Source organism: Heterodontus francisci, chromosome 27 (genome assembly GCF_036365525.1).
Source record: "Heterodontus francisci isolate sHetFra1 chromosome 27, sHetFra1.hap1, whole genome shotgun sequence".
Lineage (NCBI taxonomy): Eukaryota > Metazoa > Chordata > Chondrichthyes > Heterodontiformes > Heterodontidae > Heterodontus > Heterodontus francisci.
In genome coordinates, this window is record NC_090397.1 from 61,350,790 (window position 1) to 61,377,854 (window position 27,065).

The 27,065-nt window shown below is 41.9% G+C and overlaps 1 long non-coding RNA gene across 21 annotated transcripts in view; it reads left to right on the forward strand.

Annotated features, from left to right (window-relative positions):
• LOC137384865 (uncharacterized) overlaps positions 1 to 27,065 on the forward strand; it is a 290,645-nt gene that overhangs the window by 25,759 nt on the left and 237,821 nt on the right. For 19 of the 21 annotated variants that reach the window (XR_010977693.1, XR_010977691.1, XR_010977692.1 and 16 more), the window contains 2 exons: positions 885 to 1,665; positions 4,097 to 4,184. This is a non-coding gene — a long non-coding RNA (uncharacterized lncRNA). The remainder of the gene's footprint in view (positions 1 to 884; positions 1,666 to 4,096; positions 4,185 to 27,065) is intronic. The other 2 variants (XR_010977681.1, XR_010977682.1) reach the window with 1 other exon arrangement.

Consider the following 27,065-nt stretch of genomic DNA (forward strand, 5'->3'; position numbering starts at 1 on the left):
TATTAAACAAACACCAGGCAGGAATGTTAATGGGATTTTTCTTTTGCTCGAATTACTTTTCTGAGCAGCATCTGTATTGGATTTTTGCATGTAAACAGCAGCTCTTAATATACTTATGTTGTGAATTGTCAAACTTGAGTGCACGCTTTCTTAAAGCTCCACAATATTCCAAAAGAATATAATTTCATGATATTCCTGGAATTTATAAGTTCCCATGATTTTTTTCCAGTGAATGTTTAACAGTAAAATGTAGATTGGGCAAATAGTAACCAATCCTACTCAATGGAACAGCTTAACACTGATTTCGTTTTTCTGAGCTTACTGACTTTTTTTTTTTCTCCACCTTGAATGCAGAGTTGTCGAACTTCCATGAGATCGTTCGATGTGGTGAACCAACTGCTTTATAGCTTTCTGTTTTTCTCTACAAATTTTAGATTTTTTTTTTTTTGTCCTCCTTCCCCGACCAAATTTCTCCCCTTTTTCGCCATAAGTTGAATACTTGCTAATGTACAAGTGCCAACACCTTAGTTCCTTCCTGAAGTGGCAGCTCTGAATGTGTGCACCTGTATGACAGGCTGTTTTGAGAGGGGCATCGAGTCAGAGCCCAATCCCATATTCAACTGATCATAGAATGTAACAGTTCTGTCTGTTCACAGAAATTTCAGCACAAAAGGAAGCTATTTGGCATGTAGTGCCTCTGGTGGTGCGAGGTCCACCTCTGAGCTTTTGTCAAGAATTTTAGTTACCTGTTCTTTCTCCTGTATAGAATCATCGAATGATGCAGTATAGAAGGAGGCCATTCAGCTATTTTGCCTGTGCTAGCTTGTTAAAAGGTCCAGCGTTCATAACATGTTTTAAAAATTGTGATTTTTTTTTTTTTTTAGAAGTTCAAAATAGAGTCTGGAAGGCCAAGTGACCTCCACATGCACTCAACTAAAGGACAAGACTGGAGTGTTGGTTACCAGGACAACAGAGAACACCGATCAAAGACTTTTTGAAAAACCGAGACTGCATGGCTAACGTGACGAATAATGGGTTTTGCCCTGCCACACTTAAGGGTCATAAAACAAAGCATCAGTAATTCCCGAGATGCAAATGTACCTGGCAGCTGTTAACACGTTGGAGTAATAGAAGGCCAAAGTGGCTCTGTCAAACCAGACTTCTGGACTCTAGCTTATTGTACTGTTACAATATACATTGACTTTTGAGTCTAGATAAAATGTTGAGACTTTCTGAAGGCAGCCAGGCTGTAAGAAGGGAACCCAGTGGTTGCAGCCTCACAGCAGGCTGTAAGAAAGGAAGACAATCAGCAGAGGCAGCTTGAGAGAGCGAGGAACACCTGCTCTCAAAAGCCAGATACAGCGAAAGGATGTCAAGAGCCTGTTTCGAAAGTGGAAGCTTGCCGAGAAGTACAAGACCGGCAAGATCACCAGGAATTGCCTTATTCACGCATGTCCAAGTTGAAAGTGCTTGGAGAAGTGAGCGAAGAGGACATTGATTTTTGAAAAGGTCGAAGATCCAACCCATTGCAATTGGGAGGAGTTTGAGACTTATTACCTCAAAGGATTTTGATATCAAAGAGGACTCTGTGTAATCTAAAAGGTGTGGTCTGAGATTTTCAAGTATTTTAAACAGTGAAGAAAATACCCCGAATTACCAAGAAAGGTATCAGCTACTTGCTAAGTGCTATTCAGTTAATTGGGGATTTCTTTAAAGCTAAGTTTTATAATCTTAAAAATATGAACTCTTGTAATTCTTCAAATTGTTGTCTGTTTGTTTGTATCTCATTTTTTCATACTAATCACGCTAAGATCATAATGCAGCTCTTTAGTTGAGCTCTTCAACTAGTCCCAATTCCCTATTCTTTGCCCATAGCCCTGTAAAAAAATTTTTCCCTTCAGATAGCCGATTCGTTGCTCTTTTTTGCAAGTGGGTATTGAATCTGCTTCCACCGCCCTTTCACACAGTACATTGCATATGACGACAACTTGCTATAATTGTTTGTCAAAATGAAGTCTCGTTATGTCACCACCTGGTTCTTTCGCCAATCACCTTGAAACTGTATCCTCTGGTTACCAACCCTTCTGCTTAAAAACCGTTTTTCCTTTACTCTATCAAAACCCTTCATGATTTTGAACATCACTATTAAATCTCCTCTTAATCTTCTCTGCTCTAAGGAGAGTAAACCTAGCTTCTCAAGTTACTCCACATCACTGAACCCCCTCAGCCCTGGTACCATTTCTAGTAAATCTCTTGTGCCCCTTTTTCTGTAGCTGTGACATCTTTCCTAAAGTGTGGTGTCCAGAAATGAACACACTAAACCAGCAGTGGGGTTTGGGGGGGGTGTCGAACCAGCCTTTTATTTAAAGTTTTAACATAACCTCATTGCTTTTTCTACTCTAATCCTCTATTAATAAACCAGTATTTGGGACCCATAGTTTTAAAAGCTTCCTCAACTTGTCCTGCCACCTTTTTCAAGATTTGTGTACATAGACCTATAAAGAAGGCTGTACAGAACCTGCAGTTACAATAATGTACACTTTGGAGAAAGCTGCTGAAACCATTGGTGCTTGGGTTATATCTGTGGCACATTGGCAATTGAGGCAACATTATGCCATTTGCCACACTTGAATCAACAAGTTTGCAGCAGAAAAATGACTGCCTTTTACAGCATTAGATTTATGTCTTAATTCAACTCTAAATGCTCTCCAGTTCAGTAACCTGACCAAGCCATCGGTACTGCTGTTCTTTTGGATCATTTGATGACCAGAAAAACTTGTGAATTACTCAAAATAATGATTATTTCTTGGTTTAGTCCGACCCTATTGATGCTAATAGTCTGCTTGCTGTATGAGGTGGATCGTAAAGCCATAATGGGTTGTTGAATTAAGTAGTGTATTCTGCAGTGAACAGCTTCAGTAGTTAGTGGACATGCTTGCTCTGGGCATTGACAAAAAATTCAAGGAAGACGAGGAAGGGAAAAAAAAGAAAAAAAGGAGGTGGGGTGGCAGCACTAATTGGGGAACACATTGTAGAGTTGGAAAAGGAGGATACCCTTGGGGCAGGGACAAATCCATTTGGTTGAAGTTGAGAAGGAAAAGGTGTGTGATCATGCTACTCTGGGTATTCTATAGGCCTTCACATAGTGACAGCAAAATAGAGGAGCAGATGTGCAGGAACTATAGAGTCGTGATATTGGGAGGCTTGAATTACCCAGATATCGATTGGGATACTACTGGAGTAAAGGGTAAGGATGGGGAGGAAGTTTTGAAATGTATTCAGGAGAACTTCCTTGACCAGTATGTTTTTGGTCCAACTAGAAAGGAGGCATTGCTGGATCTGGTGCTGGAGAATGAGGTGGGCCAAGTGGGGGAACTCTTGGGTCAGAGTGATCATTATCTCATAACGTTTAGATTAGTAATGGACAAGAGCAGGGAATATTGTAGAACTTCTAAATTGGAAGAGGGTTAACTTCAATGGAATAGGAAGGGATCAAGCCAGGGTAAAATAGAATCTAAGGTTGACAAGAAAAGCTCTAATGGAACAATGGGTGTTCGTTGAGGTGTTTCAGGTCCTAGCTAGGTACATGCCAACCAGGGCAAAAGGTAAGGGAACCAAAGCTAAGGTTCCTTGGGTGATCGAGACAGAGAAATTGGAAAAAAAAAGTGAATTCTTTCAGTGAGAACCAGGCTAAATACATTAAGTTGAGGGGCAGCGAAGAAACAAAAACTGGAAGACAGAATGAGAACCAAATGACCATTAACATTCAAGGGAACCCAAAACTCTACTAGCATGTGTATAGTAAGTGGGTAGTAAGAAGTGTGCTAGAACCTATTGGGGTGATTATATACTTGGAGGCAAAGGACAAGGCTAGCATACTTAATGAGTTCTTTGCATCTGAGTTTACTAAGGAAGAGGATGCTGACAAAATATCAATAGAACTGGAGATTGTAGAGCTCATGGATGTACGAGATAGGCTGGCTATGTTTAAGCATGCGTAAGTCACCTGGTCTGGGTTGCTTGCAGCCCAGGCTGCTGAAGGAAGTGGGATGTGAGATAGTGGAAGAGCTTGACATAACCTTCCGATCTTCCCCAGATATGAGGGAGGTGCCAGAGGTTTGGAGAGTGGCAAATGTGACACCCTTCTTCAAGAAAGGATGTAAGCATCGTCCTAGCAACTACAGGTAAGTTACTTTAACGTTAGTGGTAGGTAGGTTTTAGGAACAATAATCGGGGTGGGGGGGGGGCGCGGAAATCAGGCACTTGGGAATGTTTGTGCTAATTAAGTCAGCATTGATATTTGTAGAAGGCAGATCATGCTTGACTAATCTAATTGATGTTTTTTGAAGTAACAGGGAAGGTTGATGAAGGGAATGCAATAGGTGTTGTCGATACAAATTCTAAGCAAATGTTTGATTAAGTACCACATAAAAGGCTGGTAAACAAAATTGAGGCTTATGGATTAGGAGGGACTGTCAGCTTGGATTTTAAAAGGGCTTGAGGACAGAAAGCAAGCGGTGGTAAAGGGTTGGTTGTTTTTCAGACCAGAGGATGGGAGACAGTAGTGTCCCCCCAAGGTTCAGTGCTAGGACCACTACTTTTTTTCGATGTATATAAATGACTTGGATCTTGGAATACAGAGTAAAATTGCAAAATTTGCTAATCCCAAACTTGGAAGTATGCAAGCAGTGAGGGTGGTACCAATGGACTGCAACAGGACATAGATGGGCAGACAGTTGGCAGATGAGATGATGCAGGGATGGGGAGAGGCAATCTAGACCAAATGGCACTATTGTAAAGCGTGTACAGGGACTGAGGGACCTGAGGGAGTAGTTAGGAAAGCATATGCGATCTTGGGCTTCGTAAGTAGAGGCATAAAGTACAGAAGCAGGGAAGTTATGCTGAATTATTTTAAGTTGTGGCTAGGCCCCAACTAGAGTATTGTGTCCAGTTCTGGTCACTACACTTCAGGCAGGATGTGAGAATTTTTGAGAGCGTGCAGAGGAGATTTACCAGAATGGTTCCAGGGATGGGTGATTTTAGTTATAAAGTTAGTTTGGAGAAGGTGGGATTTTTGTCCCTGGAACAAAGGAGAGTGAGGGGAGGTTTGATAGAGGCGTACAATGTTATGACTAAATTGGATAAGTTTTTAAAAAAAAATAAAATAAAAGCTGTTCCCATTTGCTGACGGTACAAGGACAATGGAACAGTGATTTAAAGTTTTGGCTAAGAGATGCAGGGGGAAACGTGACGAACAAATTTTTTATGCAGCGAGAGATGATGCCTTGAAACTTGCTGCCTAATGAGGGTGGTCAAAGTAGAGAATGAATGAATTCAAAAGGAAATTAAATGGGCACTTACAGGAAATAACCCTGCAGGGCTATGGGGATAGAGTGGGGGAAGGAGACTAACTGACTAGATTAGCAATGGAGGGGAACAAGGAATAGAGTAATCAAAGCCTTTTATGGGACTGATACCCAAATGTTCTCCCACAGACACTTTGAGCCACTTGGCCCATGTCATTCCCCAGCACCAGATCCAGCAATGCCAAACCTGTCTCCTTCCCAGCTATTAACAGTTCGGCATGCCACAGATGGGCTTCCTCCAGCCTATGGCTGACCTACGGGGCCAAGTTGAAGTAATTTGTGACAAAGGGGTAACCTAGTCTGAGGGGGGAGCGGGCTCCAGTCTACAGGTGTCAGGAACTGCCTGAGTAGTGATATCGACCTCCAGGCAGACATGTTTTCTTTTCCAAATCTTAGCGCATCAGGATCTTCAACAGAGAACCTGCCTTGGATGTCTTCGAGTTGTCTTGTGTAGGTCCTTCCATCACTGTGAAGTTGGACATCTGGCATAGCTTGGATAAAGCAAGTGTTGATTTGGGATAACAGCTGCTGTGGCTGCTCCATAATCCTTGGAGGTGTTACGCCCGAGGTGGGAGGCGTGCACTGTTAATTCAGTCCCCCTTCTCCACTGGTCACAGCATATCAATAAATTTTCCCATCTATCCAAAAAAAAAAAGCCAGTTACATACTCTTTGTCCCCCAGAATAAAGCACACCAACCAGGTTTCTTCAATCAACAACAAATTAACTATTATAAAAACAAGTCTTAACCAAAAATGAAATAACTCTAAATATGCAACTCCTTATTTGCCTAGTCCTCATGCACAAACATTTTTTAAAAAAAAGTTAACCAGGGATAAAGGATTTTTGGTTTATAGCTGTTTAATATGAATGAAAGGAATAATAACTTAACTTGGGTTGTCACATTCTGGTAGGAAGCTCTTTTGGTTTGGTGAGGTCCCAGAGTTGAATAGTCGGATGCCGTTCGAAATCTCTCCCAGAGGTTGATGAACAGTCTGTGATGGGTAGGTGTTTATAGCAGTTCAGCTGCAGCAGGCTTGACAGGTCTTCCATCAGGTGTGCAGCAACAAGTCGTCTTAGGTTTTATAGCAGTAGAAGATTTCTTCAGCTTTCAGGATTTCTTAAAACACAAGAGGCAAGAGGAACCACACTTGATGCAGGGATTCTTCAGAGATGGGAGGCAATTGGAATCTTCCACCTTTTGAAATACAGGATTTCTTTTTGAGATGCAGGATTCATTCACAGAGAGAGGTAACACTTTTTCTCTGTTTCTTCCTCTCTGATCTCCCTGAAGGTCAAAGCCAAATTTCAAAATGCCTGCTCTTTGTCCAACTCACTGAGGGTCCAAAGTGACAGCATAATCTTTAAACATCTCTCATGTCCAGATGCAGAGTCCCCCTTGTCATTCAAAAAATTAGTTTTGAGGAGGTCAAACCTCCCCACCCCCTTTGCTGGTTTCCTCGGAATTGCTTGTTTTCCTGTCCTTGTACAAGTTCAGCTTCTTGGCTGAAATTTTATGGATATTCTGAAATTTGCAGGTGTCTCAATGTCCACTGAAAATGCTTTTTTTAGTTTTTTATAATACAGGATTGTAAGTTTTTTTTTTAGACAAACAAAATCCTTGTAACGGAGGAACAAGGAAAAAATGTAGACTTCACAATCTCCTGTCTAAGTAGTACTTAATTGTCGTCAGTCCCTCGAAACAAGGATGACGTCTGCCAGGGGTTTTGATCTACATGTCCTCCGGTCACTCACCAGGCCAATCCTGCAGCCACAGGCTTTTGCCCAGAGAGGGCAAGTATTGCCAGGGTCCTGCTCTCTCCTTCGGCTTTCAGTGCTTCTCTGCAGCAGAGTTTATGCAGTCAGTTTCTGACTATGTTGTGGCTGGTTGGGTGAGGCATCAACACATGGCATGGTTAGCAGCAAGTTCCTCCCACGCAGCTATGTCACTTTGTCCCCTTTTCCATGAGGCCTTTGGCGTGTTCTTGAAACCTTTTCTGTTCTCCTTGAGATCAGGTGCTGTTAAGTTGTGAAAAGAGGATCTGCTTCGGGAGCTGATTATTTGGCATGTGGATGCAAATACTTGGTATTATGCTTCTCACACTGGCTTTTCTGAAGAAAGACTGTGACATTTCTGAAGAAGCTTAATACTCCACGCACTATAGATTTTTTTTCTTCCTGTTTTGAACTGATGCCTTTAGGGCCAGCAAGGCCGCCTTGTCTTCAGTAGAAGTGAAAAGAGTAAATTGTCAACAGTTAGAAGTGGGGTGAGGGTCATGTTATTTATTATGCCCTGCCCAATAGATTCCAAAGATCCCAGAATCTTTATCTTTTAAATGTCAGGATTCCTCTACCACGTTGCTCCTTTTCTCTTAAAAGAATTTTGCCTTTTTAGAAAAAACAATGTATATTCTATGTTAAATTATGTATATCCCCACCTACAAAGAAAATCCCCCAGTCCCTTCCTGGTTAGCCCCCACTTCCCTCTCTGTTGTAAATTCCAGAGGTGTGGGTTGAAGAGATCATGGGGGAAATCCCTTTTTTGCAAACTAAATTGACTGCACTTTCATACCTTGGTGAACATTTGGTGAGTTTGCTCTTGCCTATGTCTGTTAGTACCCAACCGCATTTATTACAATCAGAAACCCCTTGGGATTGAGTTTGGAGAATTTAGGAAGTGCAAAAAAGCTAGTTTATATGAGTTATGAGGTGAAGCACTTCAGTTTTGTCTGTCCATTTTTATGTTGTAACCTTATGACTGCTTTATTATGGTGTTTACCAAGAATCACTCTTAATGTTTGGAGTCTGTTAAAGGTAGTGGTCCAGATTTTGCAGTTAACATTGAAATGATGGCGCTTGCCACTGCTCGCGCTCTCTCGCACGCTGTGTGCATTTCCCCTTTCCTCATGTTACTTTGATTTTGGTGTCATTTTCAAGGGCATTTCGGCATCCAGCAATGGTGCCATCCAATAGGCAAAGCAGCCAATCACATTAAAGAATTCTTGGACCAGGAAGCAAAAACCAGATAATTATCCTTGACCTTTTTAATCATTTTACAAACTGCAGAATAGGGGTGGCGCAGTGGTTAGCACCACAGCCTCACAGCTCCAGCGACCCGGGTTCAATTCTGGCAACAAATTTTAAAATGAGGCGTCCTGTTCTGCATAATTAGTGAAGATGTTGAGTTTTAGTATCTCAGTATTCATGATCGTTAGTACTGCCAACGGTTGTAGTTTTACTTCTGTAACTAGCTTTCCCCCCCCCCCTCCCCCCCCACCTTGTAGCATGTTAGTGTGAACGGAATTGCTTTTTTAAAAAAAAACATTTGTATGAGAATTTGTGTGGCAACCGTCGACCAAATGGAACAGCAGATATCTCGTCTGATTTACACGCCAAATCAGTTGCTCTCCGCTGGGGCAGCAATCGGTACGCTACAGCTGGCCTGAGTGTTGCTGAGCAATTTCCTGCTCTTGAATAGTAACTTGTTCAATCTTGCTGTGTGTGTGTGTGTATGTATATATGTATGTAGACAATTTTTTGACTGTTAGCAGTAATTAAAGAGCTCGCTAATATTTTCAGCCTTATGTGAAGACTAGACTTTGGATGAGGTACCATGAGGATGGCTGGTGGCAGCGAACTGTATCGCAGAGAGAGGTGACGGCTTAGGGCAGAGGGAAGTGTTTAAATCGCGAGGGGGGAGGAGGAGGTTCAAGTATCAGCAGAGCCTCTCCTGGTTCATAGCACATCTGAAGAATAATCCTTTTGATTTTAACAGTATTGTCAGCAATGCCCTGACTGCCAACTTTGCCAAGCCTGCTATTTGTGCTGTAGACATTTTAATGCTAATTATGTACTCCATGAGCTCCTTCCTTATGTAGTTCATAGATTGTGTGGTTAATATTGCCAGCTGTTGAGGTCATTTCCACTGCACTGTTTTTATTCCACTTCCCTGTGGTTATTTTCGTGTACATCCTGGTCATGAGTTACTTTTGACAGTTGCTTTTCCACAAATTGCATGACTGCTGTGCTGTCAGATTGCTGGCCTGGTATCCAGTCTTAGAGCTGTAACTTCCCCAAGCTAAACAGTGGGAACACTGAACTCTTTGTTTTTGCCTCCTGCTACAAATTCTGTACCCTTACCACTGACACCATCGTTACCTTGGCCATTACCTCAGGCTGTTTACAACCTCAGCTTCCTGCTTGACCCTAAGTTGACCTGCTGACCCCTCCTCTCTATCCTAAAGACCACCTACTAGAATATTGTCTGCTTCCACCAATCTTCAGCCCATCAGTCATTGAAATCCTCATTCTTTCCCTTGTCACTTGCAGGCTTGACTACTCCCTCTGGCTGTATCCTTTTCTACCCGGCCATTACACCTGCCCTCATTGGCCCTCAGAATTCCAGTGCCTTCAATTTAAAGTTTCCGTCCTTGTTTAAATGCCGTTTCTGGGCACCGCACCTTCGGAAGGATATATTGGCCTTGGAAAGGGTGCTGAGCAGATACACCAGAATGATACTGAGGTCTACAGGGTCAAGTTATGAGGACTGGTTGCATAATCTTGCAGAAGAACATATGAATTCAGAGCATGAGTAGGCCACTCGGCCCCTCGAGCTTGCTCCACCATTCAATAAGTTCATGGCTGAACTGAATACTCGACATTTCCATCTACCCCCGAAACCTTTCACTCACTCTCTTGCTTATCAAGAATCTCTCTACCTCTGCCTTTAAAAAAAAAAATATTCAAAGTTTCTGCTTCCACCACCTTTTGGAGGAAGAGAATTCCGAAGACTCAGAAAATATTTCTCACCATCTCAGTCTTAAATGGGCAACCCCTTACTTTTAAACAGTGACCCCTGGTTCTAGATTCTCCCACAAGGGGAAACATCCTTTCCACATCCACCCTGTCAAGACCCCTCAGGATCTTTGTGTTTCAATCAAGTCGCTTGTTCCATTTGGATGCAACTCTAGCTTGTCCAATCTTTCCTCATACCCATTCCAGGTATTAGTCTAGTAAACCTTCTCTGAACTGCTTCCAACACATTTATATCCTTAACTTGTATTACCCAGATTACAGAAGTTTGAGGGGTATGCAGATCAAGGTGCTTAAAATTTTTTAAAAGGACTTGAAAGGGCAGATACAGAGCAAGTATTTACTTTGATTTGAGAACAAGTGGGCATCATAAAATTAGAGCCAAACCAGGAAGCACATTTTCCACTTGAGTAGAAAATTGGAGTTCTCTAACCGCCCCCCCCAAATCCCGAAGGATGTGGATTGGAACTAAGGCAGCGAATTGGAGTTGAGGTACAGATCAGCTTTGATCTAACTGGCATAGTCGCTCGAGTGGTTTAAAGGCCTGCTGCTGTTGCTACATCCACATGGCTTCACAGCTCCCTATTTCTGTATTTTGCCTTTTGAATGGAGAGGTTGTGAATTCAAGTCTTCGTGTAGGACATGCACACAAAATCTAGAGCAGTTTTCTGGTACATTGCTACAGTAATGTTGAACTCCCAGATGTGCTATCATTTGGATGAAATGTTAAACATAGAAACAGAAAATAGGAGCAGGAGTAGGCCATTCAGCCCTTCGACCTTGCTCCGCCATTCATGATAATCATGGCTGATCATCCAACTTCATAACCTGTTCCCACTTTCCCCCCCCATACCCTTTGATTCCTTTTAGACCCAAGAGCTATATCTTACTCCTTCTTGAAAACATAATGTTTTGGCCTCAACTGCTTTCTGTGGCAGTGAATTCCACAGGCTCACCACTCTCTCGGTGAAGAAATTTCTCCTCATCTCAGTCCTGAAAGGTTTACCCCGTATCCTTAGACTATGACCCCTGGTTCTGGACTCTCCCACCATCGGGAACATCCTTCCTGCATGTACCCTGTCAAGTCCTGTTAGAATTTTATAGGTTTCTATCAACTCTACTAGTTACATCCTCGAAGAATTCCAGTAGATTTGTCAAGCATGATTTCCCTTTCGTAAATCCATGCTCACCTTGTCTGATTCTACCACTGTTCTCCATGTGCTCTACTATAAAATCTTTGATAATGGACTCTAGAATTTCCCCAACTACTGACGTCAGGCTGACTGGTCTATAATTCCCTGTTATCTCTCTACCACCCTTTTTAAATAGTGGGGTTACATTAGCTACCCTCCAATCTGTAGGAACTGTTACTGAGTCTATAGAATCTTGGAAGATGACCACCAATGCATCCACTATTTCTAGGGCCACTTCCGTAAGTACTCTGGGATGTAGATTATCAGGCCTTGGAGATTTATCGGCCTACAATCCCATTGATTTCCCCAACACCATTTCAATAATACTGATTTCCTTCAGTTCCTCCCTCTCTCTCTAAACCCTGTGTTCACCAGCATTTCTGGCATGTTATTTGTGTCCTCCTTTTGTGAAGACCGAACCAAAATATGCATTTTGTTGGTCAGCCATTTCTTTGTTCCCCATAATAAATTCCCCTGTTGCTGACTGTAAGGGACCTACATTTGTCTTCAATCTTTTTCTCTTCACATACCTATAGAAACATTTACAGTCAGTTTTTATGTTCCCCGCAAGCTTATTCTCGTACTCTGTTTTCTAAAGCAAAGCCCATGCCTTTTTTGTTTCACTTGGCCAGGTAGATGTTCAAGATCCCATGCACTGTTTGAAGAGCAGGGAATTCACCAGTTGTTTTGGATAACTTTCCTTTCGACAATATCAAGAACAGAATCACATGGATTTATGTAACTCCTTTTTAATGGAGCAGAATACCACAGACACTTAACAACTTCAGATCTCCTTTTGAGTGAGAGCAGGAGAGAAGTTGGGACGTGTCCAAGCTCATGAGCAGAGCTATCCAACGAAAATTTGGGGAGGTAGTTTGAGTTGGGGTGAAATCATTGAAGGCTGTGCCAACAGCCATGTAGAAAGGTGCTGTAGAACCAAGTTGGAAAATATGAATAATGTGAGCAGGGATGTAGGGTTGGAGGAGTTCATGGATCAAGGGAGGAGTAATGCCCCAGAGGGTATTTAAGATGGGCTTGAGCTAAAATGGTTACCAGTGGAAATCGGCAAGAAGTGGAGTCATTAGTGAGGGGAACCTTGTGCTGATTTAACTGGTCGTGCAACTCATTGTGCACTCTATGGGATCTTGGTGCCTAAAAAATGAACACTGAATTTGCCTGCATTAGTAATAAGTTCAAATTCATTCACTTGGGAATCAACATATGAAGGTACTCTGGTATTCATAAGTCCTTGTCCGATTTTAGTCTGTTATCATGGCATTGCTGCATTCGGTGAACACACATTTTTACATACAATACACACATTTGAGCATAACTGACTGCTTATATGCATGTATGCAGTTCTGCCACTTGTACTTATTTACACTAATGGGTGTAGCAGGCTTATTAGTTTTGTGTGCATGTGATGACGGGCATTTAATTCTGCTTATTAAAGGTTGATCGTGTCAACCTGATTTTTGTTTTTAGTGCTGTAACTTGAACAAAATAGCTTTCTCTTAAGCTTGTTATGAAAGCTCTAACGGGAAGCCAGAAGGGAGGGGATTGAGCACAAAGACATAACAAGTAAAAAAAAAATCTAATTTTTAGTTTACTGTTTTTACAGTGTATAATAAAACTTCTTTTGCAAATTGTCACCATTCACCATGTCTTGATTTATTTCCAAGATGTACTTAATGTGAGAGTAGGTGTATTTGTTTACCTTTGGAAAATAGCATGGTTTTAATGGCTTGAGAAACCCAACATTGACATGGTTTTAAATTGCTGTTTTGGTTTGTTTCTGTAACATCGTTGGTGAAACATGTCATTGAAATGCTTCAAGCATTTCAAGCTTCGCCTGTTTTTTTTTGTGTAGGCCTTGTATTTACTAGGCGTCTGAGCAATGAGCATAGAAAGTTATGGGAAGGTGTGGCCACAGAAGGATGTGGAAGAAACTTGAGAATGTGGGGAGAGATGTAGCAAGGGTGTGAGCTTTAGGAGGAGAATCCCAGAGACTGGGACCTGCCTTGAAGGTTTTGCCTTGAGCGGTGGAGGAGCAGAGTGTGCAAGCTGAGACTTTGCAGAGGTAGGTTGGGGCAAGATGATGTCATGGAGTGATTTGTAAAGGTAGATGAAGATTCTGAAACGCCAATGTTGGGCCACCCTGGAAGCCATTGGAGGGATTGAGGGAGGAACGGCACTTGTTGCTGCAGAAGATGTTAGAAAAATGATGAAAATAGGTAGTTTTGATGGATGTGACATGGAGATTGAAGCTTAGCTCGGGGACTAATAGGACTGTGGGTTATCCAATGCCTGAGCAGAGAGTACAACCTGAGCATTGGAGAAAATTGATGGAATTTAGAGCAAAGGATTACAGTTTCTGGCAGCAGCTGAACAGACTGCTTTTGGTCTTGCTGCTAGATTGGCAATTGTCGAAAAAAATGGGGACATGGAGGTTGGGGTAAAGCTAAGGGAATTTTAATGCATTTAACCCTAGTCATGTCTAATCTGGAGGTGCCCGATGTGGGAGGAGTGGACCAGCCCCAGGTACAAACAGTCTTCACCTTGGAGAGAAGAAAATGATTTAATATTGCTGAAAATAGAGATATGCTGTCGAAGCTTTTCGTCTTGCTTTTCATCAGGACAATCTGCAAGAATAACCTTTTGGCCTCCTTATCTCGAGAGACAATGGATACGCGCCTGGAGGTGGTCAGTGGTTTGTGAAGCAGCGCCTGGAGTGGCTATAAAGGCCAATTCTGGAGTGACAGGCTCTTCCACAGGTGCTGCAGAGAAATTTGTTTGTTGGGGCTGTTGCACAGTTGGCTCTCCCCTTGCGCCTCTGTCTTTTTTCCTGCCAACTACTAAGTCTCTTCGACTCGCCACAATTTAGCCCTGTCTTTATGGCTGCCCGCCAGCTCTGGCGAATGCTGGCAACTGACTCCCACGACTTGTGATCAATGTCACACGATTTCATGTCGCGTTTGCAGACGTCTTTATAACGGAGACATGGACGGCCGGTGGGTCTGATACCAGTGGCGAGCTCGCTGTACAGTGTCTTTGGGGATCCTGCCATCTTCCATGCGGCTCACATGGCCAAGCCATCTCAAGCGCCGCTGACTCAGTAGTGTGTATAAGCTGGGGGTGTTGGCCGCTTCAAGGACTTCTGTGTTGGAGATATAGTCCTGCCACCTGATGCCAAGTATTCTCCGAAGGCAGCGAAGATGGAATGAATTGAGACGTCGCTCTTGGCTGGCATACGTTGTCCAGGCCTCGCCTGGATAACCAATGTAAGGGAAAAGAACAACTTCTACTGAATGAGAAGAGAGTGCTGATTGGTTGGCAGGTGAACTGTGGTAGAGGCATTGCCATGGAGAATGTACCAGTTTATGGTGGCTGACAGTTAACTGCCCAGCTTTGTTGAAATTTAAACCAGGCAGCTTGACTCTGGTCAAGGCATTGCCCTGAGGAATGAACCAGCGAATGGCTGTCACTTATTTTGTTCATCTGAAATAGGCGCAATGTGTGTACATGTTCTTTCTATCTACAAAGAACAGGGCCCTGTATATTGATATATGTAGCTTCCGGTACGTGCAAATGTGCCACACTGTGAGCCCTACTGACAGTCTTAAATTGGTTGTCAGTGTAATATTTAACACTCTCTTCTCGCTCTCTCACTCTGGATTATTTAGCAAATGTTGTCCAATCGCGGAATCACGTCTAATGTAGGACACTGTGTTTTGAGTTCTGCAAGCACAGGCTGGTTGGGTACGGCCCGTACCTTGCCCGTTGAACAGCAGAAGGGACATGTTGATATGATCTGCCAGTCTTTGGGACGTACAGCCTATATATTTAGCATCGCAATGGCATTGAAATTCATACATCACATTACTCATTTGTGTGATAGGCAGGGCGTCTTTTTGGCTTGACGGCAGCAACCTGTTAGTGGCGAACACCACACGTGTTGCTACTGCATAGCAGCGTGAAACAACAAGCTTTACCTGTTGCTCAAATTTTTGGGATACATTTACCCTTCCAGGGTAGTTTGAAGTAGACTGGGAACTTTTCAGGGTCGAAGAAGACCAATTTAAGTATCAGTAGGGCTTGCAGTGTGGCACATTTGCACGTACTGGAAGGTACATATAAATATCCACGGACCTGTTTTTTTGCAGACAGAACATGTATAAACACTGCGCATGTTTCAGTTGGAAAAAAAGTAACAACCATTCACTGGTTCATTCCTCTGGGCAGTGCCTTGACTAGAGTCAAGCTGCCTGGTTTAAATTTCAAACAAAGCTTCGCAGTTAACGGTCAGTCACTGTAAACTGGTGCATTCTCCATGGTAACCTCTCTACCGCAGTTCACTTGCCAACCAATCAGCACTCATGCAGTATAAGCTGTTTTCCCTTACATTGGTTATTCTTGCAGATTGTCCTGATGAGTGCAAGACAACATGTCTCTATTTTCAGCAATATCCAGTTCTGTACTATTAAGTAAAAAGATGATTTAGAAAATTGTTCAAGAAACTTAATGTACTCTGTTCTTGTACCATTTGTGCAGTTAAAGTAACGAGGACAGTTTGTTATACATGCTAAGCATGAACAAAGTTGGTCTGAATGGCAGACGTTTCATTATCCATGTTAACATAAAGAATAGACCCTGTAGGATTCATGATGACAAGTTGCCTTCAGTACCAAATGTGGAAATGCTGACACTGCCTCTTCCTCCTCCTTTTATTTTAGGAGCCAAAGCTATTAACTTAGCCATAATATGTTTCCTCAGCTTCAGCATATACTTAATACAAAAATAACCTCTGTGCCCTGAGTACTATATGGTATTGCAGAGAAATTTTCATAGCACCCCTTCCTATAATTTTTTTCTGTGCAGCTTTTAAACAATATTTGAATATACTATTTTGTTGAATGATTTGAGATGTACAGTTTTTATGCTGGGCTGTTCTGCAGAGTTATGGTGTAACTTAGTCTCTGTTGGGCAGCTTCTTGCTTTGTTCTGTACTGAGCAAAATTATGTCAAGTTGAAATCTAGAAAAGTGGTTGCCTTTGTATTTAAAAAAGAAAATCCTGTTTTTAGGCAGTTCTGGTTTTCTTGGCTTTGGTTCACATTGAGATATTTGGGTTTGGCCAAATTCCACAGTACAGGACATCTCCGAAATTGAAAAGGGAGAAGGCCAAAAATGCAAATCCACTGGTAGTTTGGTAACTAACTTCACTTTTAGAAGGATGCTAATGATTGGCACGGTTCATGGTCATAGCAGTAGCAAGAGTTAAACTAGAGTTGCAATGAATCTTTATTTCAACACAATTATAATGCAGGGAAGAGGAGCAGCATGCCCTGTTGGAGCTTGGTCCCTGCTCCTGTGTACTTGCATGTCCATAGTGTTTCAAGTAGAGCATGACAAAATAGTTACGGTTTTTGGGTAGTGGAAGAGAAGCAGGGGCTGAAAGCAGTCAGGTGCTACAGATGAGAGAAGGATCATGCGTTAGACTGGAGCTTCGATGGTGTGGGGAATAATATGAATCCTCCTAGATGTGGGAAGCTCCGTTGCAGTAAGGTTTTCAATTTGTGCTCTCTCCTTCTGTGCACTTGGAATACCTAACAAACCTGCTCCAAGAAATGTGCAGAGATCTGCATTGCTTAGACTATTTTTTAGAAAACGATCAAGACAAAATAGGTTTTAGGATTGCATCAGCAAACTATTGTCGTTTCAGCTGGCTGCAGTAGTTTACAGATGAGATGTTAAACTGAGGCCCCATCAGCCCCCTCAAGTGGATGTAAAGATCCCGTGGCACTATTCTGAAGGTTATCGGGATTTTTCCCTGGTGTCCTGGCCACTATTGATCCTTCAACCCAGATCTAAAACCGATTATTCAGTGGTCATCTCATTTGCTGTTTTGTGGGAGCTTGTGAGCAAATTGGCTGCTGTGTTCATACATTGCAATAGTGACTACACTTCACAAGTACTTGATTGGCTGTAAAGCTTTTGCCATGTCCTGAGGTTATGAAGGGTGCTTTATAAATGAAAATCTTCTTTCTTTACATAAATGAAGTCTCTCTGTCTTATTCTTTTTCCTAGAATAAAGATGGGTAAAACCTGAGGCCCTAGGTTAATTTATGTGGTTATTTTGAAACGTAGGAGCTGTTAAAATTGTGATTTGGACATCATTGGGTGTGTTGCAGCATTTTAAATTCTCTTTGCATCTCTTTTGCATATATTAAAGAATATATTATCTCTTGTAGTTAAGAACAGAAGATGCTGAAAATGTGCAGCAGGTTAAATGCCACTCCAACGAGAAATGGCTGATGAATGTTTTGGTTGAAAACCTTGTTGAAGCATTAACCAGTCTCTTGTCGTTCTGTGATGCTGCCTGGCCCAGATTGTTATGTTTGTTCCGGGCTTATCGTACTCGGGCATTTTCTCTCTCATTGGATATCCATAGGAAAGTTGGAACAGAAATTTTATAAGTGCATTGTTCACAACAGCTGCAGTTATGTGGTGTCATTTACCTGAAGCAGTTATTTCAGCCCTGCCAGGGCTTTTGTAGCTGTGTATAGTCAAGTCAAATTGATTCAAAATGGTTATTTGTTTATAGGCACATTCAGATCATCCAGTAATAATGGTGACTTGTAATTAAGAGGATTAAATGGTATTTGATTGAAGAGTGAGCTTTTTATAAAAAAAAACTATTTGTAATGTTTTCTACTTATTGTCTAATGCGAAGAAAATTGTTTTTGTGATTTGGAGCCTTGATGTTTTCGGAAGCTGAGCTGTGTCACTGGCTTTGTAAGTGACGCTTGGCTCCTAGGAAATTTTCTCTTGTTTTTTTCCCAACCCTAACCTCACCTGTTGGATGGACAGTGCTCGCAGGTAAGACTCCTGTTCTTTAATCCTGTCTTGAAAGTCCTGAAAGCCTAACTGTTTGGCCCATTCCTCGACTGAAAACCAAGGCAGGTTGATTCCAAGCCTGTGACAATGATGCCTATGAACTTCTCATTTGGAGATTGGCTGGAATTCTTGCACTGGAATTGTCAATACGCTATTTGGTTTTGTATTTTACTCTTGCTTCATCCCTGTTGGCAGTACTTTACCTAATATCATAATTATATCCACCCAAACATAGGACCAAGTCTGAATCAACAGTGCTGATGGGAGTAGCTCCATAGACCAATGCACCAACTGTAATGACAGACAATGGACGTGTGATCCATGTAGCTATCTGTTCACCAATTGGTGACTCAGTTTTCTGTGATGACTGTCATGCTGTAATAGCGTTCATGTTTTTACATTGGCTTACACTACCTTGCCCACTAAAACAGCCTCTATAATTTGGATAAATGTAGAGAAGCAGCAATGAAATATTCATTGCATGAACTAAATTTTGTTAATCAAAATATGTTTTGCATTAGCGTGAGATACTAAAACTGGAACTGCGAAATTAAAGCAGAGCATGCAGCAGGTCCATGAGCATCTGAAAGGATAGGTCGATCTTGGCTTCCAAATTGATGGTCTTTTAGAAGTTAAGATTGGGGGTCTTGCTTGGGAATGTCTTAATACTGGAGTAGTTTCCCCCCCCCCCCCCCCCTGCCCTCCCCCCACCACCCATCAAGTTTGAAAATTATCCATCTGTTGCTTTTTGTGTGAGTTTGTTTTTAATGTGGTTTAACCTTCTGGATGTATTTTTTTCCCCTTGAGTGTGAAGAATTGTTTGGCATTTTAATTTATTTTCCATTTAATGTATTATGATGCAATTGTGTTTTTAACACTGATTCTGTATGAACTGGTATGATTCACAAATGCCCAATTTATTAGTGCGAGTTGCAAAGTTTCATTTAAAGGCTGAGCATATCAAGCAGGTAATTGATGCTTCAAGGCAGAATGCACATGTTTTTCTGTCTGATGTACTTCAAAAATTGCTTTGTGGCCATTACTTTTTTTTTTAGATGTTGTCAGCTTAGGGAGTCTGTCTTCAGATGCACGCGTCAACAGGTTTAAGTACAAGGGAGCAGTTGTATAATTTTGCAATTGGGACTACGGAAAAATGACTGTCAAAACTTGAAGAGAATAATCCAGCAGCTTTTAACAGGTTTTCATTTACATCATTTCAAGGATAAAGGTGGGAGTGTTCCAGTAGTAAGAAAGATAAATAGCCTGGGTTTGAAAAGTCAGCAGCCAGAAAAACCTAATGCAAAACAGCATATCTGAAGCTTGAGCTTGGCATTAAATCAAGGTGTTTGTTTTTAAATAAATCTATACCTGCGTCATTAGAAAAGTAGAAGAGCACAGCTGCCCAAAGCTGACAGGTGTGATATCAAAACTTGTCAAGGTTACATCGAATGTACAGCGCAAGAACAGGCCATTTGGCCCAACCAGTCCATACTAGCTTTCAGGCTCCACTCAAGCCTCGCCCATCCTTACTCATATAAACCCATTAGCATTAACGCTCTACTTCTTCCTCATATATTTATCTAGCCTCCCCTTAAATGCATCTATGTTCTTAGCTTCCTCCACTTGTGATAGCAAGTTCCACATTGTCACCACTCTCTGCGTGAAGAAATTACTTCAGAATTCCCTATTTTGTTTTCTTGGTGACTGACTATCTTATATTGGAAACCCCCTCATAAACACTTCCCTAGTCAAGCTCATCTCTTCTGCATGGAGAAAGAGCAGAGGACCTGCCCTTGGGCATGGCATCTTCTATTGGCCTTGTGTTTTTTGTTCTACTGTATCAGCACCTTTCATAATTTTTAAAGCCTTCTATTCGGTCACACCTCAGCTTCTCTTTTCAGGATATGTAACCCAGCCTGTTTGTTGATTCTTGATGGGTATAAGCTCTCAGTTCTGGTTTTGTCCTTGTAAGTTCTTTTGCACCTTCTCCATTGCCTCCACATCCTTTTTGTATAACGCGACAACCAGAAATGTGCACAGTACTCCAAGTGTGGTCTAACCAAGGTTAGAGCATATTAAACAGGTGGTTAATAAAAACAAGTGCTGGTTATAGTCAGCAGGTCTGGCAGCACCTATGGAGAGAGAAGCAGAGTTAATATTTCAGGTCAGTGACCTTTTCATCAGAACTGCTGCTTCTGTTGCGCTCTCCACAGATGCTGCCAGACCTGCTGTGTATTTCCAACACTTTCTGTTTCTATTAGATTTTCAGCATCCACAGTATTTTGCTTTCATTCAAGCAGGTAGTTGATGCTTAAAGGCTGAATGCACTTGTTTTTCTGTCTGATATACTTCAAAACTTGCTTTGTGGCCATTGCACTTTTTAGGTGTGTTGTCAGCATAGGGAATCTGTCTTCAGATACAGTCATAAACATTGGAGTTTAGCATAACTTTTTTCAACTTGTCAATTCTGTCCCTCTAGAATTAAACTCTGGTCTTTAGTTCATGTTTTTTTTTGGCTTTCTTAACCTGTGTTGCCATTTTTAACAATTCTTGTGTATTTCTACTCCCTTTGCTCCACGATCCCATTTAGGTTGTTAAGTAGTCTCTAAGTAATCCGTGACCTCCTTATTTTACTTGAATTTTCTTGCTTATCTTGTGTTGATATTGATTTGCCAATTACATGCCCATTCTGCAAATTTATTCATGTTGTCCTGTAATTGTCCTCAGTACTGACTATCCTCCTGAATTTGGTGTCATTGGCAAATTTAGAAAATGTGTTTTTAATTCGAGTCTAAATGATTAATATAAGTTGTGATCACTTGAAAAGAGGAATAGATTTGTATTCGTAGTGAACAGTTTTTTTTTGTTCTAGACTTTTGTGTTCTTCAGGTTTTAAAAAAAAATTACTCTGATTTAAAATGTACTGCTCAGCTAGGGATCCATTTAACCAGGTCAGCATCAGTAAAATGCATAGCAAGTGATATGATGTGATTGTCATGCTGGTTAGTGAAGGAAACAGTAGCTTTGGTGTTAGTACAAAAATTTTTTTAAAAAAAAGGCTCCAGCGTAATGCACTGTAGGAAGGAAAATCTTTGTTTTTCTCATAGCAGAATTACAGGAGCTAAGATGCCGAGACTTGTCCTGACTTTGAGCTCTCCAACAACAGTGTCCAACCTTTCACCAACTTCAGTCTCTCTCGGTACTTGTCCAGGTTTTTTTTTTTTTTGTTTACCATTTGTATTTGGATCAAGGTGATGTTGCCTTTTAAGAGAGCTCAAGTGTTTTATAAATACCACGGTCACTGGCAATGCTAAATTGCTTACTGCACCTTTTTTTTCCTGTTTTGTTTTGAGCTATAGGTTCAAAATGCAAACAGCTCTGGTGAAATTCTGATGCGTTGGCACTAGCATGTTTTGCTGTGTCCACTTGTCCCTCCATTTCTGTGATTCCTTTTAACTGTAAGGAGACTCTAGCATAGTCATAGAGTCATCCAGCATAGAAACAGGCCGTTCGGCCCACCGCGTCCATGCCGACCATAATGCCTATCTATACTAATCCCACCTGCCTGTATTAATTCCATATCCCTCTATGCCTTGCTCATTCAAGTATCTGTCCAGATGCCTCTTAAATGTTGCTACTGTTCTTGCCTCCACCACCTCCTCAGGCAGCTCATTCCAGGTACCCACTGTTCTTTGTGTGCAAAATTTACCCCTTTGATCCCCTTTAAACCTCCTCCCTCTCACCTTAAATCTATGCCCTCTAGTTTTAGTCACCCCTACCATGGGAAACAGACTCTGGCTATCTACCCTATCTATGCCTCTCATAATTTTATATACCTCTATCATGTCCCCTCTCAGCCTCCTTTGCTCCAGGGAAAACAGACCCAGCCTATCCAATCTCTCTTTATAACTCAAGCCCTCCAAACCAGGCAACATCCTTGTGAATCTTTTCTTCACCCTCTCTAGCTTAACCACATCTTTCCTGTAGTGCGGCGACCAGAACTGCACACAGTACTCCAAATGCAGCCTAACCAACGTTATGTACAACTGTAACATGACGTCCCAACTCTTGTACTCAATGCCTCGGCCGATGAAGGCAAGCATGGATACGCCTTCTTCACCACCCTGTCTACCTGTGTTGCCACTTTCAGGGAGCTATTTACTTGCGCCCCAAGGTCTCTTTGCTTAACAACACTCCCCAGGGCCCTGCCATTCACTGTATATGTCCTGCCCTGGTTTAACTTCCCAAAATGCATCACTTCGCACTTGTCTGCATTAAATTCTGTTTGTCACTCCCTTGCCCACTTTCCCAGTTGATCTATATCCTGTTGTAACCTTAGACAACCTTCTTCACTGTCCACTATACCACCAATTTTGGTGTCATCTGCAACCTTACTAATCGTGCCTCTTAGATTCATATTCAAGTCATAAATATATATGACAAACAGAGGGTGCAGCACCGATCCATTGGGCACACCACTGGTCACTGGCCTTCAATCTGAAAACCAACCCTCCACTACCACTCTCTGCCTCCTATCACCAAGCCAATTTTGTATCCAATTTGCTAGCTCACCCTGGATCCCATGTGTTCGAACCTTCTGGACCAGCCTACCATGCGGGACCTTGTCAAAGGCCTTGCTAAAGTCCATGTAGACAACATCCATCGCCCTGCCCTCGTCAATCCTCTTGGTCACCTCGAAAAACTCAATCAAATTCGTGAGACATGATTTCCCTCGCACAGACATGCTGACTATCCCTAATCAGACCATGCCTTTCCAGATGCATTTAAATCCTGTCTCTCAGAATCCCTTCCAATAACTTTCCCACCGCTAATATTAGGCTCACCGGCCTGTAGTTCCCTGGTTTATCCCTGCTGCCCTTCTTAAATAAAGGCACAACATTAGCTATCCTCCAGTCTTTCGGTTCTTCACCCGTGGCTAACGATGATACAGAAATCTCTGCCAGGGCCCCAGCAATCTCCTCCCTTGCTTCCTATAGCATCCTAGGATACGCCTGGTCAGGCCCTGGGAATTTATCCACCTTTAATGCGCTTCAAAACCTCCAACACCACCTCCTTTGTAATGTTGATATGCTCTGGGATATCTGTGTTCCCTCACTTGAACTCACTAGCTTCCATGACCCCCTCCATGGTAAATACAGACAAGAAGCATTCATTTAAGACCTCGCCCATTTCCCGTGGCTCCACACACAGATTACCACACTGATCCTTAAGGGGACCCACTCTCTCCCTAGCTACCCTTTTACTCTTAATATACTTATAGAATCTTTTAGAATTCTCCTTTATCTTATCTGCCAGGGAAATCTCATGGTCCATTTTTGCCCTCCTGATTTCCTTCTTAAGTGTAGTCCTACATCCCCTATACTCCTCGAGGGACTCGCTCGATCCCAGCTGCCTATACCTGACATATGCCTCCTTCTTTGTCCTGACCAGACCCTCAATATCCCTCGTCAACCAAGCTTCCCTGAACTTGCCAGTCTTGCCCTTCCATCTAACAGGAACATTCCGGCCCTGAACTCTGCCTATCTCACTTTTAAAAGCCTCCCACTTGCCCGACGTCCCTTTACCTGTAAACAGCCCCTCCCAATCAACTTTTGAGAGTTCCTGTCTGATGCCATCGAAATTAGCCTTACCCCAATATAGGACTTCAACCTGAGGACCAGTCCTATCCTTTTCCATAACTATCTTGAAGCTAATAGAGTTATGGTCACTGGTCCCAAAGTGCTCCTCCACTGACAGAGGTTAGGCATCTGTCTCTGGTGGGTTGGAGAGTTTTCATCTGGCTCATGTTGTGTTCTGGAAACTGGCTAAAGGCATAATTAGCTGCACGCATTTGGCGATTGATTGGTCACCTTTCCTGAGTGTCAGGAACCATGTGGGGAAAGTCTAAGTAGAAAAACCAGAGCAAAAGTAACTCCTTGTGTAGATATGATGCATCAGTAAGCTTGTGTACCGAAGATATGTTTAAGTTGCAGACCGGGTCTTGGTGTGTGCTACACCTGTTTATAGATGCATTTAGTAAACCTTCATTGTGTCTGTGTGTGTGTGTGTGGCCTGATGGTGCAGGGCTGTTCATTTTTTTTTTAAAAAGAGAAGACAAATTACATCCAAAATGATGCACGGATGTAATGCTGCCCTACTATTATAACTTGGAGAAACGTCTGCCAGTTGAAAGGTAGAAAAACCTACTGCAAGTTTTCATGAAATTTTTTTCTGTTGATCAAGGTGATGTGGTCTTTAAGTTTGTTTAACTGTTGCAATAACACGTGTTCCATTTATTTTATTTTTTGTCCTGTTACAGAAGGTTAGTGTCAGATTTTCCATTTATGTTTTTTGAAACACCAATTTTCAATGAGTTTTCCTGTGTGTAAAGCAAAACTGCACAGTGAATTAATTAACAAATCCCAAAACTGTTGCTCATCCTAGCTGGTGTCTCCAGGCTGATGGTGTGTGAGTTAGTCTGGCCTATCCTGTCTGGACATAATAGTCCAGCATTCTAGCATAAGAATTATGCAGGGGGCTATCCAGAATTTGTCACTTCCACAAGGAACACTTCTGTGTTCATCAGTTGTATAGTGGCCTTGACTCAAATGTACTTCGACGTGTCTTTTTTTTTTCCCATGAAGGTGCTGATTCATGCTGGTGTATGGTTCAGTTTTCTTGGCTTGTAACTAGACATAGTCTTGAACTATTTGGCCCATGAACTGCATCAATCTTAACCCCGATATTGATACAGTGCAGAAGGAGGCCATTCAGCCCATTGTTACTGGATAGCAATTAAAAACACACATCCTGCCTGTTCTCTTCTCCTCCTCCCCCTGGGGTCAATTAGAGTTCCCCACCAAGAAAGAGATTGACAACCACCTCTTAAGTGCTACTGAATTCTGGTGATGCATTGTGCTATTCTAATATTGAAGGCAGAAGAAAGTTTTCCTACTCTGAAGGCTTGCCAGTGTCCGTCTTGCCTCTTGAGTGGCACCTTGAAACCTAGCGACTGTTGCTTGGTTGTTTTCTGTCCCAGAATTGCCTATTTTCCCATAATCCTTTGGAGAAGAAATGCAGCTGAGTTCTAGAATTCATTGCCATGGAGTAGCAAACCATGTTGCGCCATTCCGTGCCAAATACTGAATACTGTTTCTAAGAAAATGTAATGTTTGCTCACAAACAAGGGGCAATCTTTTTGTTACTGTAGCTGTCTTGCATCGTATGTCAAGGTGACCTTGGAGGCAGGTGTGGGCTCACATCTCATTGGCCCTTTGAAGACTGGGTACTTAGTGTAAACATGGAGTAATGGAGGCTCGAACATGGACAGTACTGTTTCGTGTATTAGCAAAAATAAACACGAGTTCAGCTTTTGTTTGTTTTTGTTTCTGCAGAACTTTACTTTTGTGCACATTTCATGACCATTTTATAATTTCATTTCTGTGGTGACTATGTGGGTGGGGCAGTGTGACTGCAAGGCAGCACCACAGGTTTAAGTTTTGGTCCTGGCAATTAATTGCAATCTTGATGCCATCTTTAATGGGTTCTGCTTATACTAACAAGTGGATGTGCTAATTAGGCTTGGGATCTTTGAGCTCCTGTTTACTCTTACTATTCTTCAAGGGTGAATTTGGATGGTTGAAGGCCTGAAAGCCTTTTTGTGAAAGATTTCCAGTTTGAGGTTTGCAAATATCTTGCTAAATGCAGCACTGATGTGTGTGCCTGCGTCTGATTTACTCTGTTGGTATCAAGTGTGAGCTAGTGCATGTGTAATTAAGAGTGAAGTTTAATTATAGAATCAAAACCAAGAAATGCTGGATTTAATTATAGAATGTTTAGCACAGAAACAGGCCATTGGGCCCAATGCTGTTTTATGTTTCACATGAACTTCCTTCCACCTTCTCCATCCCACCTTTTTATCAGCATACTATTCTATTGCTTTCTCCCTCTGATGTTTATCTAGCTTCCCTTTAAATGCATCTGTGCTATTAGCCTCAGCTCCTCCTTGTGGTAGCAAGTTCCAAATTCTCACCACCGTTGACGTTTCTTCTGAATTCCCTTTTGAGTTTATTAGTACTGGTCTTATAGTTATGGCCTCTAGTCCTGGTCTTTCCCACAAGTGGAACCATCTTCTCTCCTCCAACCTTTTCGAACCCCTTCATAATCTTAAAAGACCTCAAGGCTAATGGTGTAACACTGTCTGCCAAGTTCATCATTCAACAGTGTAATACAGCGAATACAATAGTTATATTGTAGACTTTATAGTTTCAGCCGGCGTACAATTGATCCTAAACCCTCTAAATAGGAATATAGTTCTCCACTATTTTTATTGCACTGTTCAAGTATTTTAACTTGACTTATGGAATTGAGTGCCAGTGCTTTAAAACACTTTTTTGTATTTTGCTGTTGTATGTTTGTATTGGAAATGAACCAAGGGCACTTTGTGACCCTGGTTACAAGCAAACAAAAATTTTTGTTTGGCAAATTTTAGTACCTTTCAGCATTCTAGCTATATTTTCAGTTTTAATATGCTGTACGGTTCCCTCCGTCAAATTGTCCTTGTACGAATGAAGTGGTTCTGTAGTATATTGCATGTACTGAAACTGGGCTGTTCACCTATTGCAGTTCTTCTGATCCAGTAGGTGTCCTCATAAACCCAGGCCCATGCTTTCACATGGCCTTGTTACCTTCCTGACTTTGCTGGGTGGAAAGGTATTTTCGAAATGCGCAGTAGGTGGAGCAATAGAGCTTGTTAAATGCTGCACTCAAGGCGAGTCGGTATTTTTCTTTATATTATCTG